The sequence below is a fragment of the Cupressus sempervirens genome, chromosome 4 (assembly GCF_028749045.1).
Source record: "Cupressus sempervirens isolate cs-2001-9-10 chromosome 4, ASM2874904v1, whole genome shotgun sequence".
In the NCBI taxonomy this organism is placed as follows: domain Eukaryota; kingdom Viridiplantae; phylum Streptophyta; class Pinopsida; order Cupressales; family Cupressaceae; genus Cupressus; species Cupressus sempervirens.
This window is the reverse complement of record NC_143121.1, coordinates 567,705,285-567,724,787: the sequence shown is the minus strand read 5'-3', so window position 1 is coordinate 567,724,787 and position 19,503 is coordinate 567,705,285.

The following is a 19,503-nucleotide window of genomic DNA, read 5'->3' as shown; positions in this document are numbered from 1 at the left end:
CTACTAACAAATTGTACATTCAAGATTTTCTATCTCTCTACACTTCCTTCTTTGGAGTTAGATCTCTATGTTTCTTTCTTTGCTTCTCCATTCTTTGACATAATGTGTTCCCAGATCTATCACACATTAGTCAAAGAGGGGAAAATATAATAACCCAAAAATGGTCATATAGACTATGAGCACCCCTCCTATCATTTTTTCTAAATTTATCAATCTCTTATTTATTATTACCAAATATTCAAAAATTAATTTTTTCAATTTTATTCTATAGTTTGACCACTATATCCTAAGTCATGATTGAATTAAAAGGAACATGTCCCCCTTTTCTAAATAAAAGGACTGCACTCATCTCTTATCCTAACTTGCACACATAACACATTTTCCCACTTTGAAAATAAAATAAAAGTCATTTTTGTCTCACGTGAGGGACAAAAGTCAACTCTTGACAATGATTGGTGGGTACACGTGCACATGGATCATCCCACTTTAAAACTCTACCCTTGATCACATGCATCTTGGCTCATGGTCTCTATCATGTATTTCCCTTTAAAATGGAGGGCTTTGTCCTCACTTCTCATCTCTCATGTTTTATAGTAATGTTATACTACAAGAATATTTGGTGTTATTTGTATCTATTTTGAAGACTTGTTGTATCACCATATTTTCTTGCATACCATTTAGGATAGTTGTATTCTTTCTTTAGCTTATCCTCTTTCATGCACTAGAATAGCTCATTTAGCTTAAATAGGGGATTTTAATACTTCATCTTATCAGTTTTAATTTGCATTTTGCATTCTAATTTAGATTATTCTTGTTGTGCATTGCATTCTAATAGAGATTCTTGAACACTTGCATTCTTTCTCTTGTTCTTGAACCTCACATTTCATGGTGCATCTTGCAAGGGGCTATGTGTTCAAGCTCATTTGCGAGCCATTTCATTTTATAAACACCCTTATGAATAGGGAGCTTTAAGCTTACATCCAAAATTCTCAATCTATGAGATCTCTTGGATAGAAGGGTTTAGATAAGTGCACCCTTTTTGTGTGTACACAAAACAAGTCCATAGATGCAATGGCTATTATCAACTTGCTCCTAGAGATCCCCTAAGAAGATTCACAATATGAATTCTAAGTTGAGTAATTACCTACACACACACATGAGAATGATGAATCAATGATGGTGTCCATTTTGGTAAGTCCCCAATCTCCACATTACCATGAGATTCATGTTTACCTAAAAGATGGTATCATATCCCCCACCTCACACAAACCTAATGCTATAACCTTATTCACGGATCTTCCCACCACTATTATAGCCAAAACCCTATATCACTAAGGTTGGTACGATACACTTTCTAGGTTTTTAGACTTTAACAAGACCATAGTAGCTCTAAGGGAGGTATACACTAGACTTTATGATGCCCATACAAGTGGTATAGTCCTAAATAGGTAGATATTAAGAGCTAGGTATTATTGGCCCACATTAGAGAATGATGCATGTTAATCTATAAAGAGGTTCTTACCATGTTATCAACAAGAAAACTTAATAGGTGATCTAGCACAAGATCTACAACCCATTCCACCAACATGGCCATTTTTATTATGGGGCTTTGACCTTGTCACAATGATCACACTTTCATCTTCATAAGGAAAAAAGTGGCCCATGGGTCATCACAATGACATTATTGCAACAAGCAGTTTGAATCAGTTCTAATACTTACTTACAACTAACTTACTCGGGACCCACTAACGATCTTAATTCAAGCTTTGTAGTCAACCTTGCTATAACTTCTTCTTCCAATGTTTCTAAGTGTGACATATGTTACCAATACATCATTTAACCATTGTCTTAATTGATCCTTGTACTTCATTACAACATCATAACTCAACCTTTTCCTTAGGTGCTCTTGTTACATCTTGTTGATCAAATCTTCTTCATCAATCAACTAAGTAATTGTACTTGGATCTTATAAGCAAATGTCATTCCTACAAATAGCAGGTTTGACATCAATGACAAAACAATGATTGGAAACATTCTTTTAACAACAGTCTTCCTTCTTTGCAACAATCTCTCTTTGATCTTCATCAATGAGCATTTCAATCAGATTTCCAACTATACATACATACATATATATATATATATATATATATATATATATATATATATATATATATATATATATATATATATATATATATATATATATGTATATATATATATATATATATATATATATATATACATATATATATATATATATATACACATATATATATATACATATATATATATATATATATAGATATATATATATATATTCCTTTTGTACATAAACTCATATTATATATTTCTAAAAGTAAAAATTTATATATCTTTTTAGAAGACATGCATATTTTCCTCTATAAATATACATATATTTTGTCGTGCCCAAAAATATAGGCAAAACACATGCAATTTTTTTAATTTTTTTTAAAAAAAGAAACTCAAGTAATTAAATTAATTAAACCAACTCTATTGATGGAAAGATATAGCACTAATCATTTTAAAGTACTCTTAAAATAATACATGATCAAAATATTAGTACAGACCTTAATTATAAATAATTTAAGTTTTGTAATTTTTAGTCATCAATCTTGATTAAGGAAAGATTATCATTTATAGGATAATTGGGTTTGCGTGTCCGTTTATATGACATAAATCAAATTTAAACAATATTCTTAAATAGGATAGCCCTTAATATAATATCCTACATTCAATTAGTTATACTTTATTCATAGCAGTTTTGTTAAATCTATACACCTTACAATATTGTTACAACCTATTAACTTTAGGCAATAATATAAGAAAATTAATTAACGACTGACTAATTGATTGGGTGTCCTATTATTATAAAACTAATTAATCATGATTAAGATTTCATTATTAAGTAAAGTAACAATTTCTTATAATTACGTACACTTTACTCTAATAACCATTTCACCTTACCCTATAATCTATAAAAGATCAACATATTAACTTTACTTGCCAATCGAGTATTTTTCACAACTAGCAATTCTTAATAATATAAACAAAAAAAAAAAAAAAAACTTTACTCATTAAGAAGAATACTTTAATATAAAAGAATATGTCAACCTTCCATTATATAACAAACATACTAATACTAAACAATAAAATAACCAAAATATCATTATCTATGATTTCATCATATACTACACAACTATCATTATACTAACTTAACCTATATTGACAATATCTATAATAACTAAATAAAAGAACAATTATAAGTTAACATATACTAATATTTGAAAAAAAAATCAACTAAAACACTAACAACTTTAACTAACTATTGAACTACTCTACTCAAAATATCCTAACTAAATACTAATTAAATATTGTAACAAAATTTTTTAAAAAAAAACTAATATAACTTTAAACACATTTACATAAAGTAAAGATCAAACAAAAAACTAATGAAAATCCTTGTTGTATTGGCCTCGAAAGGGCATTTGTAGAAGAACAGAAGTTCTTGGGTTTTAACCCCGAAAGGGATATGTTATGGTATGGTGATTGACATCTCCTATTGACAAGTAGGGGCCAATACACCCTACCCTCTTTCCCTCTTCTCACCATGAGAGGAGACTCTACATTATTGAGGTCCAACTAAGGCCCTTCCCTTATACATGGTCACTTCTTCCCTATCCAAGGGTGAGTAATGTGTTGGGACTAAAAATCGCAAGGTCAATTTTGATTACCATTACAAATTTTTGAATCAAGTCAAACCTATGAAAGCCCCATAAATGAAAATATACCCGGCTGTCAGTATGAGGCCTAAAAGGTGTTCAATGTTTCTAAAACCCTTCATTCAACCTATCTACCTGTTCCATGAAGTTAAAAAATCATTTCGAGTCATTTGGCAAAGTTCTATTTTGAGCTAGTATCATTTTTACATTTTCACCTGTGTCAAACAGCGATAAGAGGCCTTGTTTGCAAGTGAATATCTTGCACCCAGAAATGTTTTTTGATTCACCACTTTGGGAGTGTCTAGTGTCCATATCCAAGAACCTATGTTTCAAATTTTGAATCATTTTGAGTCCGTTTGACTAGGTTTCGAATCTGTCAAAGTTGGTCATTCACTATTTTCATGCTTTTGTACTTTGTACAAATTTTGGGAAGCCCTGTTTGATGTGCTATAACTTTTGACCCCTTGAACAAAATGCTAAAATTAGTTTTGCGTTATATTGTAAATTTTAGAGACTTGTTATGTTTCAATCTTTGAGTCTTGATGAATCCGTTGGATCAGTTTCAAATGCAATTCCAAATGGAATTTCTAAAGTTTTACTGGTGTCAACACTTACAGATTTGTCACTACCCCTGTTCGTGGCATTATAACTTAAAATCTGTGATTTCCAAGATCGAATGGATTGTACCATTGTATTGTCCTCTGAAGATACTCCAAGTGTGTCAGTTTGCAAGTCATTACAAATCCACATGCACACTTTTCCAGGACAATTTTGTTTGCCAAAATCACTTTTCAGTCAATGTTCCTAGTTGCAAAATTCTAAGTAGCATACTTTGAACGTTCTCCATTTGCATCCTGTTATTCATCGTGAGCCCAAATTCTAGATATATACTCACCTCATGAAAAAGTACCAGTGTCCCATTTTTTTTTCCCATGTGCTCATTTGCCTAGTTTTTTGAGCCAAATCCAAACCTAGTTTATTGTTTTTTGACATGTTTTCTTGCAAGCAATTCTAAGAGGTCAACTTCGACAGCAAATATCTTTTGACCCCAAATTTTTCATGGGATGAGATTTGACGTAGTAGAAGTGTGCAAAGAAAAGTTTCAGTGTGTCAATTTTTAGATTCTGATCAGGTGTTCAGGTCAGTTTTTAAAGGCAGTCAATAGACCTTCTGGCATTAGTTTCACAATTTTTAGAAAGTGACAAATTGAGTTTTTAATGATCAATCTGTGATCAAAATTGTTTCCAATCAATCTAAGAAGGTTAGTGGATCAGTTTGAAGATTTAGTTGTTTGGAAACGAAATTTTTTTTAGCCAGACCCACTTTGGGCCCTGGCTAAATTCATTGAATCACTGAATTGAAGAAAACATACAAGCTTCTCAACTCCAGTCATATGCTATTTGGTTTTCATGATGTAATATCAACTCATTTTTTGTTCATGCTTCCCGAATGTGTCTTCTTTCAAATTGTTCCTCTTGGAACTGATTAGGCATCTGAAACATATTTTAGCCAACCTACAGAGAAAGCCACAGAAAATAAAAGGAGACCAAAACATTAGTCAATGCTAAAGCTAGTATAAAAGGAGTGCATGCAATTGAATTGGACATTTGGCCTAATTCAAATAAAGATAACATAAATGTTCTTCATGGAAGGACACTGAATAATGGTGTAAAGTTAACTAAATGCATTCAATCAATAAAAGACAATGCATTTGTTGCATCAGAGTATCCTATATTTTTAACTTTAGAGGCCCATCTTAGTCTAGAGCTTAAGACCAAGTTTGAGGGCACTATTTTCATACAAGAAAATCTTATGTTACATCTAAAGTGGCCACTCATTGGTACATTGTTACTTACAGGGAATCTTATGGCTTATTTTCCTGCAATGGCATCCTTTTCAATCATGAGTCTCCTCGATGTGGGGAAAATTTTGTGACCCAAAAGATCAATGGAGTTGTAGGGCGGATCAAAATTTGGGTTTCTCTGGAGATTATGTGGAGGCAATGTGGCTCATGTTGCAACAACATGAGATGACCTTGATGATTATGCTATTGCCACTGATGACAGCCATACTTTTGAGGAGTTTCTTGAGGAGGACTTTGGCTATGTGGGCTTGAATTGGAATGATCATGTCAGCATAGAACTACAGGAATCCACACAAATAGTAAAAGGGCATAGGCAGGGGAGCTCGGTGAAGGGAGGAGCCACCTCAAGTAAAAAAAAATATATTATTAAGAACAAGCATTTTCAAATGAAGATCATGCCTAGTGGAGAACGCCATCCAACTTGGCAGGCAAAGAAAAGAAAACCAAAGCTAAAGAACACCATCCACATCAGCAGGAAGCATGAGAAGCCCGCAAGCAGGTGTTAATAGAAGCCGAGTGTGTTTCAAAAAGAACCCCATGCCTTCACAAAGGAACACATGCAAAATAGAAGGAACCCACATTTTTGGGGATAGCTCATGGCAAGAGTAGAACTCCAACATCATAGGAAGAGCGCAGAACATAGCTAAAACAAAAAACTCATGCCTATGCCTAAAGAAAGAGCCCACAAAAAATAAGAAAGGGTCCACATTTTAAGAAAAGGTCATCCATGCTTTTGCAGTAGCCCCATGCCAAGATAAGCAGGGATGCCTCATGCCATCAGGAGGAGACCCTGCATCAAGATTAAAATGTATCATGAGCAGATTAAAAGGTAGCATCAGATAGCAAGAGGTTAGGCATCTATTAATAAGGAAGAAAATACCAAGTAGCACAGTCAAAATGAGAGGCAACTTGCACGAAACATAGGGGTTCATGCTTGCAGACCAGAAAGAAGATCACGCCATGTTTAGAGGGTAGTCAACAATTTGAAAATGACCAAGCCGATGTAGGCAAGGAAACAAAGTTGCATCCAAGCATGAACTCGCAAATTTGAGGCAAAGGAGCTACCAAGTCTGAGAAGAGCACCCCATTCACGTCAAAGTAGACTACCAACAAAACAATGGTGGAAAGAAAAATGTAATAACAAGACTCATGCCTAGGCTACTAAAAGGAAGCCGCCCAAAGAGGTGAAGCTATTCACACTGAAAGGAAAGGAAAACACAAGCAATCCATGCATTAAATGGAAGCGCAGGACAACGAAGAACACAATAAAAGCTAATATCCCACATTTGGTAGGAGGAAAGTTTTTAAAGTTTTTAAATACTAGAGTACTCACATTGCATTGTGAATTGAAGTGTGAGCCTTTTGACGGCAAGGCTTAAGTGCGTGGGTCCCAGCCAGTGGTGGATGACATCAGCTGGAGGCAAATAAGACAAAATTTTAAATGAAAAAACAAAGTTGATGACATGGTGAGTTGATGAGAAGATGCATGAGATGTTGACACGTGTCAGATCATGTGAATCTCACATTCCCACATTATCAAGTTGCGCACTGGTTAAATAATGTGAAAGTGTAATTAGGATGCATGGAAAGTGGGTCCCGACTGGCGGCGAGGTAGCGATCAGGAGCAACTTGAGAGGATGCGTCAGATCATGACACATGTCACGATCTGACAGTTGGTGCAATCCTGCATTATGGAGATGTGAGGGATTTAAAAAATGTGGGAAAGTGGGATTCCACCATGTGGCACTGGGTTCCGACCTCTGATGATGTCGTGACTAGAGCAGAGGTGGACGAATCCTAGATTGTCACATGGTAAAAAAAGTTGATCAACAGAGGGTTGACCACAGATTGGAAGGCTAGGGTAGAAATTTCAAAACTATGATAAATAATTTTTAATTATTTTTCAAAAGGTACGTGCAAGAAAAGACTTTTAAATCAAAAGGTCTTTAATTCTAAAGTTCAAACTTTAGAATATTTAAATTTTCTTTTGAAAGTATTCAATTGCAGACTTTGAGTTTTTCAACCAGGGGAGTCATTTTCAAATTAATTTTTAGGAGGTTCCTGGTATGCAAGATAGGCGATATTATATATCGCTAGAATCGGGAGAAGATGAACTTTCCAATTTTGGAGTCAATTTTTGCATAGGAAGCAGTGTGTTCATGCTACATGAGGTTTTCTCCCTAGTTTCCAACTTGCAACAGATTTCAAGTATCAGAATTAAGTTTTTATTTTTAGCATGGGAATAACCTAAATGTCGTTAAAAGATAGTTGAAATGCAATTTGGGTCAAATTATGAGAGTATTCATTTAGTAAAAAACCCAATTTCACTAGCATTTTATAAGGCAGATCAAATACTATGGTGACTCAAAAGGGTTTTATCATTTCAATAGAGATATTTTGCAAATCAGTTGAAAATAAATGATGAAATAAGATTAGATCAGAATGGGAGATGGAAGGAAGAAGTTATTCAGTTATAGAGGATTGCATTTCAAATGGACACTTGTCACTTGGAGATCAAATCCGAGATTCTTTCCTTTGCTATATCTTTATATCTTTCATTCTTTCTAGAGGTTCCAATTTTTTATGACTGAGAGACCATTCATGGTTCCAATATTGAGTTCTCTCAGATCTGTGATACCATTTTTCTCAATGATTTTTCCTATTATGAACATCATATTGTATTCCTTTTGAGGCATTTGTTTTACATAGTCATTCTATGTGTATCTTTTGAGTTTTTGTATGCAAATGTTGTATTCTTTTCAATGAAATTAATACAAAGAGCCTCATCTTTTAGTTTTATTATGATTCTCATCTCCTACTATTTTTATTTGCAATGTTCTATGTTTAAGAACTAAGAGCTTGAACCCAGTTACATCCCCTTAATATTGTATATCAGAATAGATTTTTTGTTGGAACAAAGCTCTAAGTAAATGCTTGTTTATACTAATAGGATTGCAGGTTATACCAAAAGGATATCACCATAAGTACGAGAGTTTTAATGAATATTGATGTCTATTTGCAAGTCAAGTAGCTAGACCATATACCTGAATATATGAGTATATTTTAGGTATCCATCTGTATGTGAAGATTCAGTTAGTGCCCAATGGATAAGGGACTGGTCATCTTGAAGGATGCATGTTCTTTGCTATTGCATACCTAATTGTGCTGAGAAACCAAATCAAAATGAATATTATTTTCCCATTTTATGTTTTGAAGAACTATAAGTGTAGGTCATGGCTTATTTGTGGTTTCTTTCCTTGGTTATGATTAGCTACTGTGATCAGGAGATTTACCAACAAATTGAAGAAGAATATTGACCATATCTGCTATAGAGGGTAGTCTTGTAATGAAGTATCAAGATAAATTAGACAAATCCCTCAGGTTTTTCCACCTTGGCTTTGTAGAGCCTAAATTGAAGTGAGTCCTTATATGAATCTATTAATTGGCCCAGAACTAAGATTTAGCCTTGCTGAATATAGAATTTAGCTCGTCCTTAGGCATATTCCTAGTCTTTGTTTCTTGGTATTAGGTTTAAATCTACTTGGTATCTTCTTTGCCAAAAAGGACACCAACATAATTCTCAAACAATCCCCTTGAAATCCCCTCAAAATTTCAAAACAAGCATAAGAATGACATCCAAGAACAAGCTAAGATCCCTCCCAAACAACTTCAACACACATACAAGCACTACAAGAACAACACAATGCCTTATGCATGAATCAAAGTATGAACAATATGAAGAACATGATCAAAGAGTGAAGAACCCTACCTTCACAAAAAAAGTTATGATAAAATGACAAGTTGAGAAGAGCTTATCCTTCCTTTCCTTCAATCTTCAAACTTCCCTCTAAAACTAGAGATTGGGTAACAACCCCAAAACTTCTCCAAAATGCATCTAAATATGATCCTAACTCAACTAGACTTTAGGAAACCCCAAGGTGGAGTTTGAGTCACCAACTCATGAAGGAGACAAATCAATTTTTTTAATCAACCAAAAGTAGGGTTTTTGAGTGACCCTAAAAGTCAACCAAAGAGGCAAAGGAGGTGGAAAGTACTCCCAACCCATACCCTTACCCCTAGGGTACTTAAATTTAATGTTTTTAGGACTTAAATACTTAATAGGAACCAATCAAAAGCTAGGATAATTTTAAGACTATATAACAACCTTCAAAGAAAGACAATGCAAATTTGAACAAATAGTAAGGGGTTTAGTTTCGTCTTTCCATTAGATTTTTTGGTTAAATATCTTGCACACTAATTGCACACATCAGTAGTTCAAGAAATCACATGCATATATGTAAATTACATATCAGGAAAATTGTGTAAATTTAAAACATCCATCTTTCTAATAATCAATTGTTTATCTCATTCTACTCATATTTTTTACCCTTAAAATTGCATAATCAAAGTGTTAATTCTGCATTCATTTACTTCATCATTTTACATGTTCATAAAGCATTAAATGACGAAATCAAATATCTAAAAGTAAAGCATCACACATCATAAAATAGCATAATAATGTTTAGTGCATCAAATAATGTCTCGACATATTGAGTCTTGAGTATCAAAATAATAATGTATCCACTATGCTACGATGCATCGAGGTGAGGCCTCACATATTTTAAAAAGGTAAAATGTTTTCTTCATCTATTGAATTCAACATAGTTTATTTTCATAATAATGTCTAGTTGGTCTTTGACTTCCAATTTAGTTTAATTTAATAAATTTTTTACAAATGAATTTTAATTCAAGCTCCAAACTGAATGAATATTCATATTTTCTAATTGTTTTGCATGCAAGTTCTCTCAAGAAGAACCTAGGATTTTACAAAGTTTCTTTCAATATTATTTTCACTAATTTTAATGCAAGGGTTTCTAGATTTAAGTTTCATCATGATATTCTACACAAGAACCATTAATTTTCTACTTTTAATTTATCACAAATAAAATAGGGGTTTGAAAATGCATATTAAAATCATAGTTTTCCAATCTCGTGTAAATTTAATGTGGATTGTCTACAATTCTTCTCAATCAAATTTTATTTTCTGTAAATGGGCCCTTGGTCTACTGGTGAAGTTGAATGGCTCACAAAGATCCCACCAGGGATCAAGTCTTGCTAAGTACAAGGCTCTAGCATTATAAGGGATGAGGTTGAGATCATGCCCCAAGTGATTTTGATGGTGTGGATGCCCCTCAGTCCTTGGCTCTAAGCCGAAGAGGTTTCAAGCACGAGTAGACACATATCAATTTCCTAAAAATTCTATGTGGTGGCCTTCACTGGTTGGTAGCTCGCAGGCTTCATGCCTTGTTGGGTTTCCTTACAAGTCTAAACCCTCCATTAAAAAAAATAATATCTTTTCCAAAATCTACAACATAATTCTTCATCAAAAAATCAATATAATAAATCTATAATCATTTTGCAAACACCTAGAAAGACACGAAGTAGACAGATCTTTCCAATGTAATTCTACAATGGGTTTTCAAACTCTACCTCCAAATGAAGACAATCTATGAATGCATGCAAATCCAAACATTCCAAAAACTTTCATCAATTCTTTTACTCCAATTTCAAATTTATCTCTCAAAAATTGTGTGTGATGAAATAACCAAAAAGCCTCTAATAAAGAGCCCTAACCATACCTAGGGTTTATGTTCTCTAATTTTATAAAAAGCCACAAAATAATAATTTCTTTAATTTATTTAATCATTTTGTGCACACTTAAAGCACTTTTACATTAAGATAATCTTCTATTTATTTTCCTCCACTTTATTTAATTTTGCAAGCACTTTTACAAGCATTATTTATTATTTGAATTATTAATAATTAAAGCTATTATTTAAATATAACTCTAATTCAATAATTAATAATTAAACAGTTACAATAAATCAATATTAAATCTTTAATATTTTAATTCTCTTTATCAAATTTCAAATTAGACTGTTTAAATTGAACTACATATTTAATTAATTTCCAATTATTAAAATATCATCATATTTTAATATTGTTCTTTTAATAAAATAATATCAAATAATTCCAATTGTATGATTAATCTAAAAATCATAAATAAATCAATTACCAAGTAAATCACATAGCCAAATTCACATAAAAGTCACACAAGCAAAACCAAACAAAATATAAAATCAAATAACACATTCAAAGTTAACTCATGAGTTTAAAAAGGGTAGGAAGTCAAATATATGTCCTACTTCTCAGCACAGTAATTAGGCTTTGGCTAGGATTGGACCTGAACATTATCTCCCCATTCTTACCATAAATCAATAACCATTTCGCAAACACCTAAGAAGACACAATGTAGATAGATCTTTCCAATGAATTCTACAATGGGTTTTCAAACCCTACCTCCAAATGATAGCTCAAATTTGAGACAATTTATGAATGCATGCAAATCCAAACCTTCCAAAAACTTTCATCAATTCTTTTGCTCCAATTCTAAATTTGCTCTCCAAAAATCCTCTAATAAAGAGCCCTAACCCTACCTAGGATTTATGTTCTCTCATTTTATAAAAAGTCACAAAATAATAATTACTTTAATTTATTCAATCCTTTCATGCACACTTAAAGCACATTTGCATGAAAATAATCTCTTATTTTCTTTTCTCCACTTTACTTAATTGTGCAAGCACTTTTACAAGCATAATTCATTATTTTAATTAAAATAATTAAAGCATGTTATTTAAATGCAACTCTAATTTAATAATTAATAATTATATAGTTAGAATAATTTAATATTTAATATTTAATATTTTTAATTCTCTTTATCCAATTTTAAATTAGACTTTTGAAATTATGTCTTCTTTTTTAGGGGTGAACGCTTTGACATGGAGCTATGAACCTCATCCCCATTAGATTTGAACCTTGATGGCAAGGATAACAACTCAACAACTTAACCATCACAACATGCCACTATTGGCTGAAATTAAGTCTTTTTAACTTAAAGCACATATTTAATCAATTCTCAATTAATTAAATATTATCATAATTTAATATTTCTCTTTTAGTCAAATAATATTGACTAGTTCCAATATCATATGATTAATCTAATAATCATAATTAAATCAATTACCAAGTAAATCACATAGCCAAATTCACATAAAAGTCACACAAGCAAAACAGACCAAAATCTAAAATCAAACAACACATGCAATGTTAAGTCACGAGTTAAAAAAGGGTAGTCAGTCAAATACATGTTCTCCTTCTTAGTACAATAATTAGGCTTTGGCTATGAGTGGACTTGAACATTTTCTCCCCATTCTTCCCACTGATGATAGGGCATTCTCATCCTAGCAATTCAGTGAAGTCGATGTCAAGTACCTGCAAACCTGCATAGAACATGAGCATGTACATGTGTATATGTATCTAAGCTAAATAGGTAAAAGTGGGGAGTGATGCATCATGTAGATCTTGACTACTAGGTGACTATGATGCCCTCCCTCAAGCATATTAGGCACATCAAATAGAAATGTAATACACACACACACACACACACACACACACACACCCCATACATATGCAAGTATGGAATAAGTATAATAGTAAATCTTGAATATAAATAACATTGTATTCTAACATGAACATCTCATCAACATGAGGATACAATAAACATCTTTTAAGGACATTTAATATGACATCATCATGAAGGTAATTTCATTAACTAACTAAGAGAAACTAAAGTATCATCATTGCAAGTAGGCAATCATTACTACCTGATACAATCAATTACTTGACATATCAAAGTATTGCATTAAAAATATTAATTAAGGGCTAACACATTCCATGAAAGAGTCATATAGGAATTTAGAAATAAATTTTAGAATGATAGAAAAGGTTGGATATTACAAAATGCCTCGTAAAGTGCCATGAAAATTCTTGTAGAACGACCCTCTATAACAAGAAAAAAACTCTATTGCGCAAAAAAAATTCACTAGTAAAAACAACAAGTCTCTTTCATTTTTTTATTTTCATTTTATGAGTTGATTTGCATTCTCTTTTGTTGTGTTTTCTCTTGAAATATTTGCATCTTATTATATAGTCTAAACTATATAACAAAATATCTCATGTTAAAAGAAAACATGCACATGCCTATTTGATTAAAAATCATACAAATGACATATTTAATTAGTCAACACTTTCAACCCTTTTTTTAATTGGCTACACTTCCTTTCATGTGATCCCCACCAATATTTTATTCATTCTTTCTCTATTTGATCATATAGGGTTCGTTTCGTTGTGAGAATAAGAATGTGGGAATAGGAATATGTATTCTAGAATTGTTATTCTAGAATAGAAAATAACAATATGTATTCCTATTCTTCTTTGGTTTAATCAAAATTTGATGGGGAATTCATAGACCCAAAAATTTATGTTTTCTAAAACAAATAAAGCTAGAATAGGAATACGTATTCCAATTTCACCTATTTAGGTGGAATTGAAAATTCTCATTTTTGGGCCAAAATTAGAATACATGTTCCTATTCACAATTATGATTTGGTGCACCCAAATAGAGAATTTGAAATTTTAAGAATTTACATATGCCTATTCCACTCATATTCTCATTGTCAAACAAACCCTTATTTCAAAACATCCCCTAGCATGCGCACATCTCAAGGATAATTATTTTATTCACTCCTACAATTCACATGAAGTATAGTGGACCCCCCATGCTTTTCATATTCTCTCGTATAAACCCTCTTACCTAATTTAAATTGGAAGTATGTGAGCATTTAGGAATATATTTGTCTTATATTTATCTTGGAAATGGCCTCCCTCCAATTTTGTGGTCAAACTTGGTTGACCACCATAGAGGTGTCACATGACACCTTGTGATTGGCTTACCTAGACACATCAACACCATCTCATCACCTAGCTACTTGGACTACCATGTGGCATATTTGGATTGGCCCATTAGGACACCTCACCTACCACAACACCATAGATCAAGCCTAGACATCCATTGCCACATGTTATAATCTGACATTTTTATGATGATGTCATAGGGCTCTTTTGAAAATGTGAGATTGTGCCACATGTCACTTGACTACATCATCATCTAGGAAGCCCCATCTACCACATTTCAATTTTTTCTATTTCCATGTTCTTCTTTCTTGTGTCACATCATTTTTTGCAAAATGGTAAAATGAAGACACTTGTCACCCTACTCTAGTTGGCCTCTTTGATTTTTGCACCACATGTCACACCTCTATTTTTCTGCAAGTTTAGTAATTTTCACATCATCATCATGTAGTCGGCAAAATAGTCAAAATATCCTTTATCTCTAACATGGTGGGTTCTATTAAAAAAACTTCATTTTACTCCCTTATCATCCAAAGCATCACTACTTTAAGACAAGTTGCTTAATCGTTCAGATATATAAACAAGTTTGTAGAATAATTCCCCACCAATGTGGGATATATGCTTTAAATGAACCTTACAAATATGGCCTTTGCAATCAAACAGAGATGATTCTTCTAACTCCTATGACACCTCTGTTGAATTTTGCAATATACCTATTGTAAGAACCATGTCCTACTTTAAAGTGCCACATCATACAATTTGTAGAAAAAGTGGAAAATAAACAATTTGAAAAGTCATAAACAATTTGTTTGCATTAATCTCAAATTAAAATAATGAATTTAGCACATAGAGATAAGTACAATAGGGTTAAGACACTGATCCAAAATTTAACATCTTTTGAATGCCCAAAGAGTGATCAAATTTACATAATGATGGTGATGATCAATTAAATTACATTCGATATTTTTAATTAAAATTACTATGAACATTTTCTATGAATAAAAGATTTCAGCATACTATCATAAGTGTTGTTCCAAATTCTAAATGACCATCTCATGCCCATCTTACACATGAATATTAGTACATAATGCTCATTGAAGTTACATTTCCAAATTTCAATGATACTTTATAAATTGATGTCATAGATGTAATAAAGAATTTAACTACCACATAAGACTAAGTTACTGATCCAATCATCCATCAGTTGTCACATGTTAAGTATGATCATCCCATGTATATACTTGATAGTAATTAGAGCTTACATAAATAATGAAATAAACAAAATGTTGATATGTATATACATATGTTAAGAGGACCATGCCATTTTGGTGAGATTGATAGCACAAATTCAGAAATGTAGAGATGGTGAAATCAATTTAAGAAAGATTATGTGTATGTGCAATGATATGAAATTATAGTGAATGAAGGATAAGAGATTTGGTGTTGTAATTACAACTTAGAGTATAAACTCTATTGACACTGAAGTCCCCACATGTTAGAGTCTTCGAAAGGGAATCAATATAACAACTAGAGGATTGATGGAGACTCATTGTTGTATCCTCACATTTGCACTTTTGAGTGAGTTCTGATAAAGTAAAACCCCTTTGTACAGTAAACCCTTATTGTATGGTGATGTCAATAAAGATAATTATGTAGTTAGTATGTGGGATCAATCAGAGTTTGAGTGACATGGTCATTAGACCACCATATAAAATCAATTCAAGATCCTTGCAATGCATTTGGAAGACCAAGATCCCTCATTTTCCTCAGTGACCTTGGTATGGTTGCATTATGCCAGTAATTTAAATTTTGTGAGTAATTGGATTTATTCCCTTATTTATCTGATTTCATATGTTGGTATTTTGATGTTCCTTCCTTTTTATCAAGCAATGTGACATGGGGCTATTTAGCCAACTATATTATTGATGATTCTATTTTTCCTCTTGGTTATGTCTATATTTCTTGATTAAAATTTTACTATTGTGGCCACTCTTTATTTCTTTGATTTCTAACTTTTGCATTGGATGTTTCATCCTTGATGTCGAATTTAAATTTGTAAGGCACTTTCTTTTTAAAAAAATTGTTGGAAAAATGACATATGATGAGCCTACTAGTATCCATTGATTGTTATGAGTAATGAAAATTGCACCCCAATATAAATTGGTTAAGGTTAGAGGTTAATCGAAAAGACTTCTAGATGGAAAGGTGCATGTGTAGTGTTGGACTCATTGAGTATCCTATCAAGTATTGATGCATCATGGAAACCCTAATAGGAAAGTATTTAACCATAGATACGAGACAAGTTGCTTAATTTAAAACCTTTTGAGGGAGTCTCATTCAACTATTACCCTAATGAGTGGGTGTCTGGTATATGGAATGCCTTATTTTGTTATCATTATTAGAGACTTTATAAGTATTTTATAAGAGTTTAGAATATTTTTTTTATATGACCAATATGTTTTAAGGAATAATTGACCCTGGAAAAATGTAACTACTTCAGAATTTTGGATTGAGCTTCTCTTTAAAAAAATGGTAATCAGACAAATAGGTTATGATCCTTGTGTATGTATGTAAATGATTAATCTTTATTTAAATAAGAGTAAATTTTGGAACAAGTCTAGACAAGGTCTAGCATAAGATGAACATTTTAGTTGTGTGACTTTCAGGAGGAAGTCAAAGGCTAGTGGGGAACGATGTAAGGTTCCTCCTCGCACATATTTATTAAACATGAATTTCCCTATTAAATCTATTATAGGAGAATTGGATGGATATGAAGTTATGTTTTATGTTGTGAATATCTTAATGAAATTGAGAGTAGTTGATAAATCTATGTGTAATACTCAGTGTTTCGAGAACTACTACATTATCTAAATTGTTTAAACATTGAAAGTCCACTAACAATGATATGAGACATTTTCACCTAATGATATGGGTGTTGATTTTGGTATTTTGATGATTGAGTGTTATGCTTCAGATAGTTTAGTATTCTTTAATTGGTGTTATTAAAATGATTAGGTGTATGCGTGCCTAACGATGATTGTACTAGTACTTAATCTAAATTAATGAATAAGTTATGTTATATTGATTATGTGTTGTTGGTGATTAAATGTGAGTAGAAATGAATCAAATAGTAAATTATATATAAGATTCATGTTTTGATTTAAGTAACCACTTAGATAAGTTTTGAATATATGTATGTGATTTTCTTGAGCTACTAATGTGTCCAATGAGTGTGTAGGATATTTATTAACTGAGGAATCTAACGAAGAAACAAAACTGAACCCTATCTACCAATTGTGGAAACTAGGGTTAAATCTGACAAAAGATGCAAACCCTATTGTTCATATTTTATGTATGTCATGGTTTGAATGAATGTATCGTTCTATAATCAGTAAATTTTAATGTTTTATAATAGTGTTTTTAAATAGTGTTGCTTGACACTTGTGATTTGTATATACATTCCAACATGATAGTTAGTGGTAACTGTGTAACCTAAAGGTCTAAGTAAGACTAGGTTAGCGACCTTTTTGCTAATCAATGAGTAATTGAGATTAATTACCCCTAATTAGGATTAGTGAGTAATCTATATTTTGAAGGTTGTTAGTAAGTCCTAAAATATTCCTAACTTTTGATAGGTCTCTTATTAATCCTAAAAGCCTAAAATCATTAAATCTAAGTACCTAAGGGGTATGGGTATGGGTTGGGGACATTTTCCACCCCCTTAGCCCCTTTGGTTGACTTTTATGGTCACTCAAAAAGTCCATTTTTTCTTTAGTGTGCAAATTGATTGCTTCCTTCTTGATTTGGTAACCTTGACTCCACCTTAAGGTTTGCCTAATGTCTAGTTGTGTTAGGATCATATTTAGAGGCATCTTGGAGAAGTTTTGGTTGTCACCCAATCTCTAGTTTTAGAGAGAAGTTTTGAAGATTGAAGGAAGGAAGGAAGAGCTCATCTCAAAGTTGTTCATGTTACCATAACCCTATTGTGGAGGTAGGAGTTCTTCATCCCTTTTTTTCATGTTTTTCATGCTTGGTTCATGCTTATGCTATTGTATTTTTCATTGGTATTCTTGTATGTATGTTGGGTATGCGTGGGAGGGATTGAAACATATTTTCTTGAATGCTTTTCCTTCATGTTTTACTTGATTTTTGAAGAGATTTTGTGGGTTGTTTTGGCATTACTCACCCTTAGATAGGGAAGAAGTGGCCATGTACGAGGGAAGGGCTTTAGTTGGACCCTGATAGTGTAAAGTCTCTTCTCAAGGTGAGAAGAGGGAAAGAGGGAAGGGTTTTATGGGCCCCTACTTGTCATCACATACCATGTTTTGAAAATTTGAATTCTTGAAGAAGAGAAGGAATGAAATTCCTTGTTGTATTGACCTCGAAAGGGTATTTGTAGATGAATGAAAGTCCTTGAGTTTTTAGCCCGAAAGGGTTATGTTATGGTATTGTGATCGACGTCTCCTATTGGGAAAATCCACCTCCCCCCTAGTCTAGTTCAATGTTGAACCTATTGTGCAAACTAGGATGGGAATGCATGCTTGATTTGTCTCTAGGTTAGTTTCATCTTCTCCATGATCACCAGGATGTATTGAAGAGATTGAGAAGGATCCTTGTTAAGGACCAAGAATAGAATTCAAATTGTATTGTAACATTATGTAAAAATGTTTTTAAACTCTTGTTGAAGTGGCAAGGATGTCAGATTTTCTTACTGGTTCTTTCCCAACAAAGCCTTGAACTAGGTTGATTAATAGAAGAAAAAAAAAATATTGAGTAATGTTTCTTGCATATGAGATTTTTGTATTTCAATTTTTACACATATGAGAAATGAGGAATAGGTAAATTGGTGATGTTTCAATTATGCAAATTTCAAGTCCAATTATGCTAAGGAAGAAATTATGTTAGGTTGAAATTTTTAATTTGATTCGTGAATATTGGGAGATAAAACAAATGAATCTTGCATTGTCGATGAACTAAATTATTCAATCTCCCTTGTTAAACTAAGTAATTGGTACAAATCCAATTTGGAAAGGATACATACATCTCTTGTTAAAATATAGTTGCAATATATATATACTCATACTTCAA